At 43.6% G+C, this 13760-nt stretch overlaps 1 non-coding gene across 1 annotated transcript; it reads left to right on the plus strand.

Moving 5' to 3' along the window:
• Positions 1-13402: 13402 nt before the first annotated feature.
• TRNAW-CCA (transfer RNA tryptophan (anticodon CCA)) lies at positions 13403-13474 on the plus strand. Its single transcript has one exon. It is a non-coding gene; the product is annotated as a tRNA-Trp (tRNA).
• Positions 13475-13760: the final 286 nt, after the last annotated feature.

The following is a 13760-nucleotide window of genomic DNA, read 5'->3' on the forward strand; positions in this document are numbered from 1 at the left end:
ATTCCTTTTGACATGTATTATAATTTCCCAGTGGGTTTGAGTTATTTTTATTTTGCATTAATTTAGAGAGGATGTTTTCCCTTGGATTAGGATTCTAGGCTGGCATTTTGTTTTTTTTCTTTCACCACCTAAAATAAAATGACATTGCTGTCGTCTGGCTCCTGCAGTTCTTAATAAAAGTCAATTATACATTCTTGTTTTTATCTTTCTATGGCTGCTTTTAAGATTTTTATCTTTGCCCTTGGTTTTTATAAGTTTTTATAAAAACATTTTTATTTTATTTTATTTTATTTTAAGTAAACTCTACACCCAATGTGGGACTCAAACTCATGACCCCAAGATCAAGAGTTGTGTGCTCTACTGACTGAGCCAGCCAGGTGCCCCCCATTTTTATAAGTTTTAAAGTATATGCCTAGGTGTGAAGGTCTTTTTGGTTTATGTTTAAATCCCACTTACAGTTTGTAGAGCTTCTTGAGACTGCTATAATGTCTTTCATCAGTATGAGGAAATTCTCAGCCAGTGTTTCCTTAAAAATTGCTTCTGCCTCATTTTCTCTCTCCCTCATTCTAGGATTCCAATTATATATAAATTAGAACTTTCACATTTTCCAGATGCCTTTTAAGGTTTTCTGTATTTCTCTGTGTGCATCAAACTGGATACTTTCCACTGACTTGCCTTTTCATTAACTAATATCTATTCTGCTATTTTTATTTTGTTTTTATTTTTTAAATTTTATTTTATTTAAATTCAATTGACATATAGTGTATCATTAGTTTCAGAGGTAGAGTTCAGTGATTCATCAGTTGCATATAACACCCAGTGCTCATTACATCATGTGCCCTCCTTAATGTCCATCACCCAGTTACCCCATCCCCCCACCCCCCTCTAATCCAGCAACCCTCAGTTTGTTTACTAGTTAAAAGTCTCTTATGGTTTGTCTCCCTCTCTGATTTCATCTTATTTTTTTTTCTCTCCCTTCCCATATCATCCTCTGTTTTTCTTCTTAAATTCCACATATGAGTGAAATCATATGATAATTGTCTTTCACTGATTGACTTATTTCGCTTAGCATAATACCCTCTAGTTCCACCCACATGATCACAAATGGTAAGAGTTCAATTTTTTGATGGCTGAGTAATATTCCATTGTATTATTCTGCTGTTTTTAATCTTCCATTAAGCCCATCTCTCTTTTTTTTAAAGATTTTATTTATTTGTTTGACAGAGAGAGACACAGCGAGAGAGGGAACACAAGCAGGGGGAGTGGGAGAGGGAGAAGCAGGCTTCCCGCGGAGCAGGGAGCCCGATGCAGGGCTCGATCGCAGGACGCCGGGATCATGACCTGAGCCGAAGGCAGACACTTAATGACATGAGCCACCCAGGCGCCCCTAAACCCGTCTCTTAAATTCTTAATTTTAGTCAGATTTTTTTGTTTCTGGAATTTTTTTCTGTCTTTAGATGGAGTCTAGGTATCGGCTGAAATTCTCTATTCTTTTCTCAAATTTCTTAAATCTATTGAAAATGTTTACTTTAAAATCCCTGACTATTGGGGCGCCTGGGGGGCTCAGTCATTAAGTGTCTGCCTTCGGCTCAGGTCATGATCCCAGGGTCCTGGGATCGAGCCCTGCATCGGGCTCCCTGCTCCCCGGGGAGCCTGCTTCTCCCTCTCAGCAGCAAGTTATCTCTATTGGACCCCTTCTATTCTGGATAGTGTATGCAGCAATGCATATGACAGGAATCAACCCATACTGTAGGTATATGTTTGCCTCTCCTGTTTGCAAGGCCTCAGACAAAACCACTGACTAATTTAGGGTTTATAGAATGCTTGATTCACTGGCATTGGGTCCCATATAACATCACATCAAACCAAGGAACCTGCTTTATAGCAGAGGAGGCAAAGGCATGTGCATATCGTCACGGGAATCCCCTGATCTTACCACACACCACATCTCCCAAAAGCTACCAGGGTGGTAAGAGTGATGGAGATGGAATGGCTGTTAAAGACACACCTGAAGTGCCAGCCTGAGGCAAGGATGGGACAGTGTCTTCAGAGTTCAGTGTATATTTTAAATCCACTACCTGCTTATGGTTGTGTTTCCATAGATAGAATACATACACCGGGAACCAAGGAGTAGAAGCAGCAGAGACTTTGCTTACCATCATTCCCAGTGACTCAGTTGAGGAATATATGTTTCAACTTTTCAACCCTGGGTGCTGTAGGCTTGGAAGGTTTGTTCCCCAAGGCAGAACAGTGTGTTCAGAAAACACATCAATTTTGAGCTCTAAACTACAGCTACTACCAAGAGACCAGCCAGCAAGAAGAGTCACCATTATGGCAGAGATATTTGATCCTGACCCTTAGGAAAAGGTAGGGCTATTGTTACACAGCAGGAAAAGGCAAGAATATGTTTGGCACTCAGATTATCCACTAAAATACCACTTGGTACTATCTTACCCATTTTCATAGTAAACAGATAGGTACACATAGTCTGAGAAACTCATTGGTGACCAAGGCCTCAGAGATGAGAATCTGAGTATCCTGCCGTCTGCTAAGCCACCAAGACCAGCGGAGGTGCTAGCTGAGATATGTTGAGGAGCATCCAGAATGGATGTTAGAGGATAGCAACAGGAAATACAGTGTGCAGCCCTAGGACCAGTGCAGGGGGAGGGGAGGCTATATAGTTCGATCCTCTTATAAGTTTCTTCCAGGAGAAGAAATCCTGGAGTTGCTTCTCCAAAAACCTACATGAACAACTAAATCCAAGTTGTGAAAGGTGAGGGCTTCTGGGACACCTGGGTGGCCCAGTCGGTTAAGCATCTGCTTTTCGCTCAGGTCATGATCCCAGGGTCCTAGGATCGGGCCCTGGGTCAGGCTCCCTGCTGGGAGAGCCTGCTTCTCCCTCTCCTCCCTGCTCATGCTCTCTCTCGCTATCTCTGTCTCTCTCAAATAAATAATAAATAAAGTCTTAAAAAAAAAAGAAAGAAAGAAAGGTGAAGGCTGTAGTGGATGCTGCCTGGGGCCACCCAGTCCCCGCTTCAGAACTGAAGAATTCCTCTTCCAGGGGCTGGGAGTGTTACCAGTATGCAGCACTCAGCTTAAGAGGGCCCCTTCCCCCCAAAAAGCACAGCCCATTCCTGGGACAGCCCACACCTGAGGGCTGGCTAACATTTTGAAGCAAAGAACTAGCTCTTCTACCCAATCCTGGGGCAGTTGTGAAGGGCCACCTCAGCCTCAGGGCATGTCGCAGAGTCAGCTGATACCCTAACTGAAATGGCATGGCAGCCTAACTTCTCTGTCTACCCAGCCCTGCTTCCTTCTCTTCTGCACATGTGAGCCTCCACGCAAACGTCCATCTCAGAGTTGGCTTCCTGGGGAACCCAACCTGGGATCATCTCCTTCCCTGCCTTTCATCTTTATTTTGAAAATCTAGACTCTAATTATGGAACAAGGGTGGCTAAGATTTCTAATTGTTCACTATTACAAACACATTTTTGATAACCCTACAGGGAAATCTTTCCAAACATCCTTGTCTCCTTGGGGTCATAAAAAGCAAATTTTCTGTGGCAAAGTGCACGTGTTGGTAAGGCCTTTTAATACACATGCCATACGCCTTCCAGAAGCTTTGGACTCTCACCAGCTGTGAATGACAGTGCTTCCTGCCCATGGATGTTGGCCAACATAGGGCAAGCACACCCTTTTTAATAATTGCTAATTCAACATTACCTTCTCTAAGTTTGGGGATTTTGTATCCCGTAGAAATTGGGAAGGAACCTTATTCTTTCCATAGGGAAATATCAAAATAACTGAGGTAAGCAGGATTCAAATTCTTGAGGAAACTCTCAACTCCTGTCATCCCATCTGCACCAGGAGTTTCTCCTAATCTGATCATATAAGCAGAACTCCACACTGTCACTTTAGGTGATATTATTGCCAGAGAAAATCTTCATGTTCCATATCCCCACGCAGTAGGTATCTCAGGAAAAACCCATACATATCTAGAAATTTGAGAATAGAATTGGTGTGACAATATCACTCTTCTTTTCCTCAGATGGGAAACTGGACTCTGGACTTGTGTTTTCTGAGGGAAAAGTTGCCTCCCCCAACGTGGCTTTTCTGCGAGGCCAATGTCCATTGCTTTACAAGGCTGAAAGTTAGGGTGAATCCAGGCCACAGACTTGTGGTCCTTTATCCCTTTCTTATTCTCTGGGAGCTCTCTATCCAGTGAGGATAAGTGACCAGTAAAGCCAGGGTCAGCACAGAGCAAAAGCAATGAGAAAATGATACGTCTCTAACCACTCTGTCCAAGTTGATAGGAGCTTGCTCCTGGGAGGGTCCCCCCAGAACATTCCTGGAATTCCCACTGTACTGGAGCTCTGTTTCTGAAGTGGATGGTGACGGTAAGATTAGCACTTTCATATCCACAGGAGCCCTTCGGAGAAGAAAGACACCTCCATGAATCAAAGGATTCTAATCTAACGGCAGGATTTCAGAGACAAGGGTTTTTGATGTAAGAAATACTTGAGGGAAGAGGTTTCTTCCTCTAAACCTCCTAAATTTCCTTCTTGGGCCATCATCTACCACACCCCTGGACATGATCAACTTGTACAATAAGGTCAGCATGGATGGCATGTTCTTCCTGCTGAAGTCACAAGACTGGAAAGAGCTGGGTCAGTCCCAAGAGAAATCCAGTAGCTTTTCTGTATTACTACAGCACGACAAAATGACAAGGGCCTTTGGTGATATAAATAAGAACACAGGAGGCATAGACCAATTGACTGGCAGACTCTCAGAAGATGCAACTGGCGGGGCGCCTGGGTGGCTCAGTTGGTTAAGCGACTGCCTTTGGCTCAGGTCATGATCCTGGAGTCCTGGGATCGAGTCCCGCATCGGGCTCCCTGCTTGGCGGGGGGTCTGCTTCTCCCTCTGAACCTCTTCCCTCTCACACTCTCTGTCTCTCATTCTCTCTCTCTCAAATAAATAAATAAAATCTTTAAAAAAAAAAAAAAAGAAGAAGATGCAACTGGCCACATGATCTTTCCTACATCATGGGAATTAGATAGTGTCCCAGATCCAACTGACTCGGAGTTACAAAGATTTTATGACTCCAGATATAACTTCCCATAGCCTCTCACCAATTACACTCCCCCATCACCAGTGCCATAATAAACCACATTCACACAATATGGCTCCTTCTCTCCCTTTCCCATCTGTGTATAACCTTATTAGCAGGAATGTGGTATTGAGTCCAAGGTGATAGGCAGGCTTATTTAACAGAGGCTTTAGGACTCCCTGAGCTGGTACAGAAGACACAAAGGGACCCCCCCACACACACACATTGTGCACATATATGATCATTTGAGGCTCTCCATTAACACCCTCAGAATGAGCTCAATAGAAGAGGCTCTGCTCTACCTGCCCTGTTCCCTAGAACTGCATTTCTAACCAGGCCCTGTGCTCAGCTAGATTTTCTCCCTGAGGACAGGAATCAATCTTCTGACTCTTTTTTTCTTCTTCTTTCCCCCTCCATCCCAGCCACCCATTCTTCTTTTTCTTTTGGCAACAGAATGGTCACTCTACAGCGCCACACACAGGGGATGGCAAATAAGAAAACAATCTGGGAGCAAGTGGGACCACATTCATGTCTGACAAGACAGAAGCCTCAGGGTCATGGGATCAAGCCGCACATCAGACTCGGCACTCGGTATGGAGCCTTCTTTTCCCTCTCCCTCTGCTCCTCCCCTGGATCATGCTCTCTCTCTCTCAAATAAATAAAAAAAAATATATATTTTTATATATTTTTTTATTTTTTTTTTTTTTTTAAGAAAATCAGGGGCACCTGGATGGCTCTGTCGTTAAGCGTCTGCTTTCGGCTTAGGTCGTGATCCCAGGGTCCTGGGATCGAGCCCCACATCGGGCTCCCTGCTCCGCGGGAAGCCTGCTTCTCCCTCTCCCACTCCCCCTGCTTGTGTTCCCTCTCTCGCTGTGTCTCTCTCTGTCAAATAAATCAATAATATCTTTAAAAAAAATCAAATGATCATATAAATGGGGTGTGTTACTGTTCCATGGGTGTATTCTGTTCCATTGATCTATTTGCCAATCCTTATGACAGTATTAATTGTTTTGATTCTACAAATTCTCCATCAACAGGAGAATTGGTAACCTGTAGTATATTCATACAATAAAACACTACTCAGCAATAAAAAGGAACAAACTACTAACATGGATGAAAACATACTCTGTGAAAGAAACCTTACCAAAAAAAGGACACATACTGTATGATTTCATTTGTTTGAAATTCTAGAACAGGCAAAAATAATCTCTGGTGGGGGGCACCTGGGTAGCTCAGGCTCAAGCATCCGACTCTTGATTTCAACTCAAGTCATGATCTTGGGGTCTTGAGATCAAGCCCTGCATCAGGCTCCCCACTCAGCAGGGAGTCTGCTTCTTTTCCTCTCCCTCTGCTCCTTCACTGCTGGCATACATGCACATGCTTTCTCTCTAAAATAAATAAATCTTTAAAAAAAATAATCTATGGTGGGAAAAAAATAACAATAGTCATTCTACCTAGGATTGGGTTTGGGAATTGACTGGAAAGAACCATGAGGGAACGTTCTAGAGTAATGCAATGCTCTATAGCTTGATAGGGCTTGGGTTGCACAAGGATATACATTTGGTAAAATTCAACCAATATACACTTCAGATTTGTGAATTTTATGTTATAAGTTTAACCTAAAAGGGAAAAAAAGTTTAAAATGTTAAGCTCTAGGGCGCCTGGGTGGCTCAGCTGGTTAAGCGACTGCCTTCGGCTCAGGTCATGATCCTGGAGTTCCGGGATCGAGGCCCACATCGGGCTCCCTGCTCGGCGGGGAGTCTGCTTCTCCCTCTGACCCTCTTCCCTCTCGTGCTATCTCTCATTCTCTCTCTCTCTCTCAAATAAATAAATAAAATCTTTTAAAAGTAATAATAAAATAAAATAAAATGTTAAGCTCTAGGTAACTTATTTTGCCAGCAAAAGATGGGTTTATTCAAGAAGAGCTAAGAATTGCAACCCAAGACCCTCTTTTATAGAGGAAAGTGGGGGAGTTGGGAAGGGCTGTTATAAATTAAAAGTCCACTGGAGTAAACTGGGAATCCAAAGTATAGGGACTTCTCACTGGCTGATCTGTGACTGTATCTCATTGGCTGGGTTGTTGCCAAGAGGTGGAGCAGGGAGAAATCTTCCTTCCTCCTGGTCTCCCCCCTCCCATTTCATTCTAAATGAGGTTTCCTTTTATTAATTTTCACAGTGTATATACTGAAATACTTAGGAGCAAGTGTACTGATGTCTGCAATTTACTTTGAAGTCCATCAAAAACTAAGATGGACAGATGGATAAATGAGTAAGTATGTGATAAAGTGAGCATAGCAAAATGTTAATAGTAGAATTTAGGCACGTATAAAGGAGTCTAATGCAAATATTTCAACTTGGATGTATGTTAGAAATGTTTCCTAATAAGATATTGGAAGAAGTAAAGCTATGGGTTTTTGGTGCTAGCAACATGGAGTAGCTGGTATCAGCTACACCCACACAAAATATTATAAGGCACTAGACAACAATTAATTCAGGGCTGTGATTTCTCCCCCCCCTTTTTTTTGCTTTATTGAGGTATAGTTGACAACGTTGTAAGATATTTATTTATTTATTTATTTATTTATTTATTTATTTATTTATATTTTAGAGAAAGAGCAGACATGAGTGGGGGAAGGGGCAGAGAGAGAGGGAGGGAATGAATCTTAAACAGACTCCATGCTCAGCACAGAGCCCAATTCAGGGCTTGGTCTCACGACCCAAAAATCATGACCTGAGCTGAAATCAAGAGTTGAAGGCTTGACTGACTGAGCCACCCAAGCGTCCCTAAAATTGTAAGATATTTAAAGTGTATAATGTATACATCATGAAAAGATTCTTCGAGTTAATGAACACATCCATCACTTCACATATTTAACTTTTTTTTTTTTTTGGTGAGAACATTTAGGTTCTACCCTCTTAGCAAATTATACAGTACAGTGTTATTTCAACTATAGTCACCATGTTATACATGAGATCCTCAATCTTATTCGTCTTAGAACCGAAAGTTTGTATCCTTTTACCACTGTCTTCCTATTTCCTCCACCCATCCACCCCCCACAACCACTTTGGGCTGTGATCCTTGGTAAAAGGAAAGCATAGGAGTTGAGCCCACATCTTTCCTGGCTTTCACACTGGTAACATTTCTGGAACCAGTGGAGAAAGTTGGGGCCCAAAAGGGAACAGCATCTCACTGGGGAGGGACAGCAAAGACCAAAGTTTAGGAATTGTGATTTGGATTTAAGAAGCACAGTGACAGAGATGGGAGAACTAGAGACAGCCCACTTTCGAAATACGCATGGAAAATTGCCCTTAGGTCCATGGCAACTCCTGCACTGCATGTGTAAGAGACTAGACTCCAAGAGGCCTGGTGGAGAGTAGTTGTTGGGAGCCTGAGAAGTGGGTGGACACACATGAGGAAACATGATGCAATTTGGGCCCAATCAAAATGAATAGACTTTGGTGAACACTCAGGGCATTGAGACCCCAGAAAGTCCACACTCAATGAGTAAGGACCACGCTATTAGAATAAGGGCCATGCCCAAGTGATAAAGACAAAACTAAAATAGACATAGCTTAATAAAAACTAAAACCAACCTCTGGCCAGATTTAGAGGATCCACTGGTAATTGAATTGTCTGCCAGAATAAGTCTTTAGAGGAAGATAACATTTAAAGCATCTACAATTTATCTTTATCACCCACATTGCCTAGGAAAAAAAATTAATCAAAGTGCAGAAAAGAGAAAAAATAGGTGAGTGATAATAAAGGAAGAGAATAGCAATGAATCCAGGAATGATCCACATAGTGGAGTTGGCAGTCAAGAGCTTCAAAATTATTATGATTCATATGTTTTTAAAAAATAGAAGAAAAAAGGTGACAATTTATTTAAAATGTGAGATAGAGTATCTCAAAACGTAGTCTACAGAAATCAAGTGGAATCAAGTACAATATTTGAAATTTATTGGATAATGTTAGCTCCAGAGTTAGCATAGCAGGAAACAGAATATACTAAACTTGAAAACAGGTAAGTAGGTGGGGCGCCTTAGTAGCTCGGCCAGTTAAGCATCTGACTCTTGATTTTGGCTCGGGTCATGATCTCAGGGTCCTGGGATGGGCTCTGTGCTCAGCAGGGAGTCTGAGGACTCTCTCCTTCTGCCCTTCCCCCTGCTCACATACACATGTGCTCTCTAAAATAAATAAATCTTTAAACACACACACACACAAGTAAGTAGAAAATGTCCAAACTGAATAATAGAGAAAAATAAGAATGGAAAAAGCTAAAAAATAAGTTTTTTTGAAAGATAACCCACAAATTCAACAAGTTCAGCCATTCCTCCAAGAGGTTAAATATAAAGATCAATATAGTTGGCCCATTATGGTCTGCTGAAAATAAAAAGTAGAAAGACACTTTATATTATCAACTAGAAACTAAGGAAGGTAGAAGAGAAATAAATATCTTTTTTTTTTTTTAGATTTTTTGAAATTTATTTATCTGACAGAGAGATGGAGAGCACACGTAGGCAGAGCGGAAGGCAGAGGGAGAGGGAGAAGCAGACTCCCCACTGAGCAGGGAGCCCAACTCGGGGCCTGATTCCAGATGGGATCAGGGCCTGAGCCAAAGGCAGACAGTCAACCAACGGAGCAAGCCAGGTGCCCTTCTTATTGTTGTTTTAAAATAAAGCACCTGGAATTCAAGGAAATCTCTGCCAAAACAGTAGCTAAAAACAAGCTAAAGAACAGAGACACTTCAGTAACTACACACAAGAAGGAACACAGCCTTTGCCAAAAATAGTTTGGAAAAGTCACTGAACAAACCAACTACTAAAACCTTCAACAATTAAAAAACAGCAAACCCTGTGAAGGGGGAGAATCTGATTTCCACTTGATTTGAAAAAATCTCTACCTGACTTTTTGTTAGATGTTAATTCTACCAAATTGATAAACAAACCACAGTTTATCCATACAGTGAAATATTATTTGGCAACAAAAAGGAATGAAGTATTGATACATGCTGTGACATGGATGAACTTTGAAAATATTATGTAAAAACTGCAGGGAAGTAGTTGAATAAACTAGGCTCACATTCCCAGCATGAAGTACTACGTAGCCGTGGAAAAAGAATTGAGGAAGATCTCAATAGACTGATATGGAGTGATTTCCAGGATAAGCTAGTGAGTTTAAAAAAAGGCAACACAGAGCGCAAAATAATTATAGTATGCCATCCTTTACATAAGGAGATGTAAGAAAAGAGACATCTCTTAGGCGCCAGGGTGGCTCAGTTGGTTAAGCGACTGCCTTCAGCTCAGGTCATGATCCTGGAGTCCCGGGATCGAGTCCCGCATTCCGCTCCTTGCTCAGTAGGGAGTCTGCTTCTCCCTCCCCCTCTGCCACTCCCTCTGGCTCATGCTCTCTCCCTCTGTCAGCAGGGAGCCTGACATGGGGCTCCATCCAGGAACCCTGGGATCATGACCTGAGCTGAAGGCAGATGCTTAACCAACTGAACCACCCAGGTGCCCTTCATATAGCCTTTTACATAGCTCTGACGCTTTAGAACTACGACAATATTTTACATATGCAAAAAAAAAATTGTTTAAGTAATGAAAAACAATCAAGGTGTGTATGCATGTGTGAACCAGAAACGGAATACAAAAGAAACAGCCTAGGGCGCCTGGGTGGCTCAGTTGGTTAAGCGACTGCCTTCGGCTCAGGTCATGATCCCGGAGTCCCGGGATCGAGTCCCACATCGGGCTCCCTGCTCGGCGGGGAGTCTGCTTCTCCCTCTGACCCTCTTCCCTCTCGTGCTCTCTATCTCTCATTCTCTCTCTCTAATAAATAAATAAAATCTTAAAAAAAAAAAAAGAAACAGCCTAACTGTATTACAAATAACATAACCAAGAGTGAAGGCTCAGAGAAGACATCTAAACTAAAATATTTTTGGAGAACAATATTCTGACTATAAAGCCAAAGCAAAAAGAAATGTATACATATACTGTAATCCTCTTGATGAATCTTTTCTTACAGGTGTATAGATTAGTAATTCTGAAACACACATACATACACACATAGGAACACACATGTATATACACATGCATACATATACATATATATTTATAGCAAGTACATATATTATACCTATTGAGAGCTGGGTTTTTCAGTGTCGGAGAGAGAAGTCACAGATAAGGAAAACGGAAATGACACCACATTGCAATGAGCACACCTAACACCCGGATTTTGATTTCAAACACCAGTCTCCACTAACAAGAACCAGGACTCCTTGGAGAAATGGTTGATTCCAGGACCCACGTAGGAACAATACAGGATGAACCTGGCACATCTTGGGCCAGAAAGTAAGGAAGTGCTCAAAAGAAGATGGTAGCATGTCGAAAAAACTCATGCGCTAACCTGAAGGAGCTCATGATAGCCAAACCTGGAACAATTCTGGAAACAATATAAGAAATGACATTCTGTGGATTAAATGCATAGAATTAAAAAATACTCAGCAGAGGGACACCTGGGTTGCTCAGTCGGTTAAGCATCAGACTCTTGATTTCGGCTCAGTTCATGATCTTGGGGGTCTTGGGATCCAGACTCGTGACACAGGCTCCAAGCTCAGCGCGGTGTCTGCTAGAGATACTCTCTCTCCCTCTCTCTCTACCTTCCCCACGCTCGTGCTCTCTCTAAAATAATCTTAAAAAAAAAAAAAAGAAAAGAAAAAGAAACGATATTCTATGGATTAAATCCACAAAATTTAAAAATACCCGAGTCTGTATGGATGCAAATGAGTAACTGAATATGTAATATATAAATAAATGGAAAGGAAGAGACAGCTCTTTGTTATAGGATTATGATGATAAACGTAGAAGGAAAAAGGAAATCACCATGAGGCAAACACCACAGTAATAGTTGTTGCAGGTAAGGTGGATGCCAAAATTAGGAGGTGCAGGTTTGAGGAGAAATAGGATATTTGCATGGTTTCAAAGCATTTACCCCCAAATATTTATTAATTACAAGGCAGGAAACAGCATTACCTCGGAGAAACAGCAGAAACCATGTTAACTAAATGATCTCAGTTAACATAAGACACGCTGACAACACGAACCTCCAAGGGTGACGTACTGGGAAGGTCACAACATCATTTCTTTGGGGTTGGGGCCACGCTGTGGAGGAAAAAGGGAGGGATAAGGAACCACCCGCACATGAAAAGTGACTTTCATAAAAGCAAACTATAGTGTTCACGGATGCACGTTTGAGTGATAAAACTATAAAGAAAAGCAGTGGGGGGCGCCTGGGTGGCTCAGTCTGTTGAGCGATCCTCTCTCTTGATCTCAGCTCAGGTGTTGATTTCAGAGCCGCGAGTTCAAGCCCCGCGTTGGGTTACACGCCGGGCGGAGCCTACTTAAAAAAAAAAAAAAAAAGAGGAAAAGAAAAGCAGGGAAGTGATTACCATAAAGGTGGAGAGTGGTTGCTGCTGCGGGGAGGGGGGCGACTGTGGACCCGCGGAGGCTTTGGGGGTGAGTGGTGGGCAGGTTCTGTTTCTTGACCTGGCTGGCGGTGGCCAGGGTGTTCCCTTGGCTCATTAAGCAATACCTGTGTTTTGTGCAGTTTTCTGAAACCGTGTTGTTCTTAACAGTCCCCAAGCTTTAGTTGGACACTTGTGAATACCTGGGAAGAAGAAAATGTGGAAATACATCAAAATGCAATCAAAGAACTCACTGATTTCAAGTTTTATTACACTCTTCTATAATATCCAAATTTTCAAAAATGAGTTTTAGTTTTATAACTGGGGGTGGGTCGAGGGGGAGGGGCTCACGATCATTCTATTTTTGTACTAAGTTCCAAAGTCACTTGGGTTTTTTTTTTCCTTTACTCCTGTCCGTAGGGACGAGCCTCCTCCCAACCCTCACTTCCTGGCGCTGAGCGGCTTGCGGGTTTCGCGGCCGCTTCCTCCCAGCTGCCGGCCTCCCGGGGACCGGGTCCCTGCCGGGTCCCCATCGCCGGCGGCCCCCGGAGATAGCAGCCTGGGCGGCTCCAGGGCCCCCGGGGCCGCCGCGCCGGGCCTGGAGCCCAACCGTCCCCCGCGGAGGCCGAGCGCCGCGTCCGGCAGGTGGTGGCGGCGGCGGCGCCTGGGCACCGGCCCTGCGGCGAGGAGCCCCGGCCCTCGCGGGGGGCAGCCGTCCGCCCTGTGGCTCCCTCGGAAAGCGCAGGAGTGACGCAGGGACGCGCCGGGGGTGGGGGGGGGGAGGGGGGTGTAGGATGGAAGAGCCTTAAAAGATCAAAAGTCGTTCTTGTCCGGGGACCTCGTGGCGCAATGGTAGCGCGTCTGACTCCAGATCAGAAGGTTGCGTGTTCAAGTCACGTCGGGGTCACGGCTACCCGTTTTCCAATTTCGTCCCTGCAAAGACGCCAAGGGCTCCTGACTCCCGTGCCCCAGAGAAGCCAAAGAAAAAAAGCCCATCAGGGGACTGGCGGTGTCGTTTTCCTAGCCGGGGGCGCTGATTTGGGCAACACCAGAAGGCGCTTACTGGAGCTTGGGCACCTCGGTGGGGACTCCCCTCCCGACAGGGGACCCTGCCCATCTCCCGGTACCGCTCGCCCACCCCACCCCAGTCACAAAACTTGCCACCAGAAAGAGCAATTTTTTTTTTTAAAGAC

This window comes from Callorhinus ursinus, unplaced genomic scaffold, assembly GCF_003265705.2.
Source record: "Callorhinus ursinus isolate GAN/ISIS: 27379988/994484 unplaced genomic scaffold, GSC_fseal_2.0 scaffold43, whole genome shotgun sequence".
In the NCBI taxonomy this organism is placed as follows: Eukaryota; Metazoa; Chordata; class Mammalia; order Carnivora; family Otariidae; genus Callorhinus; species Callorhinus ursinus.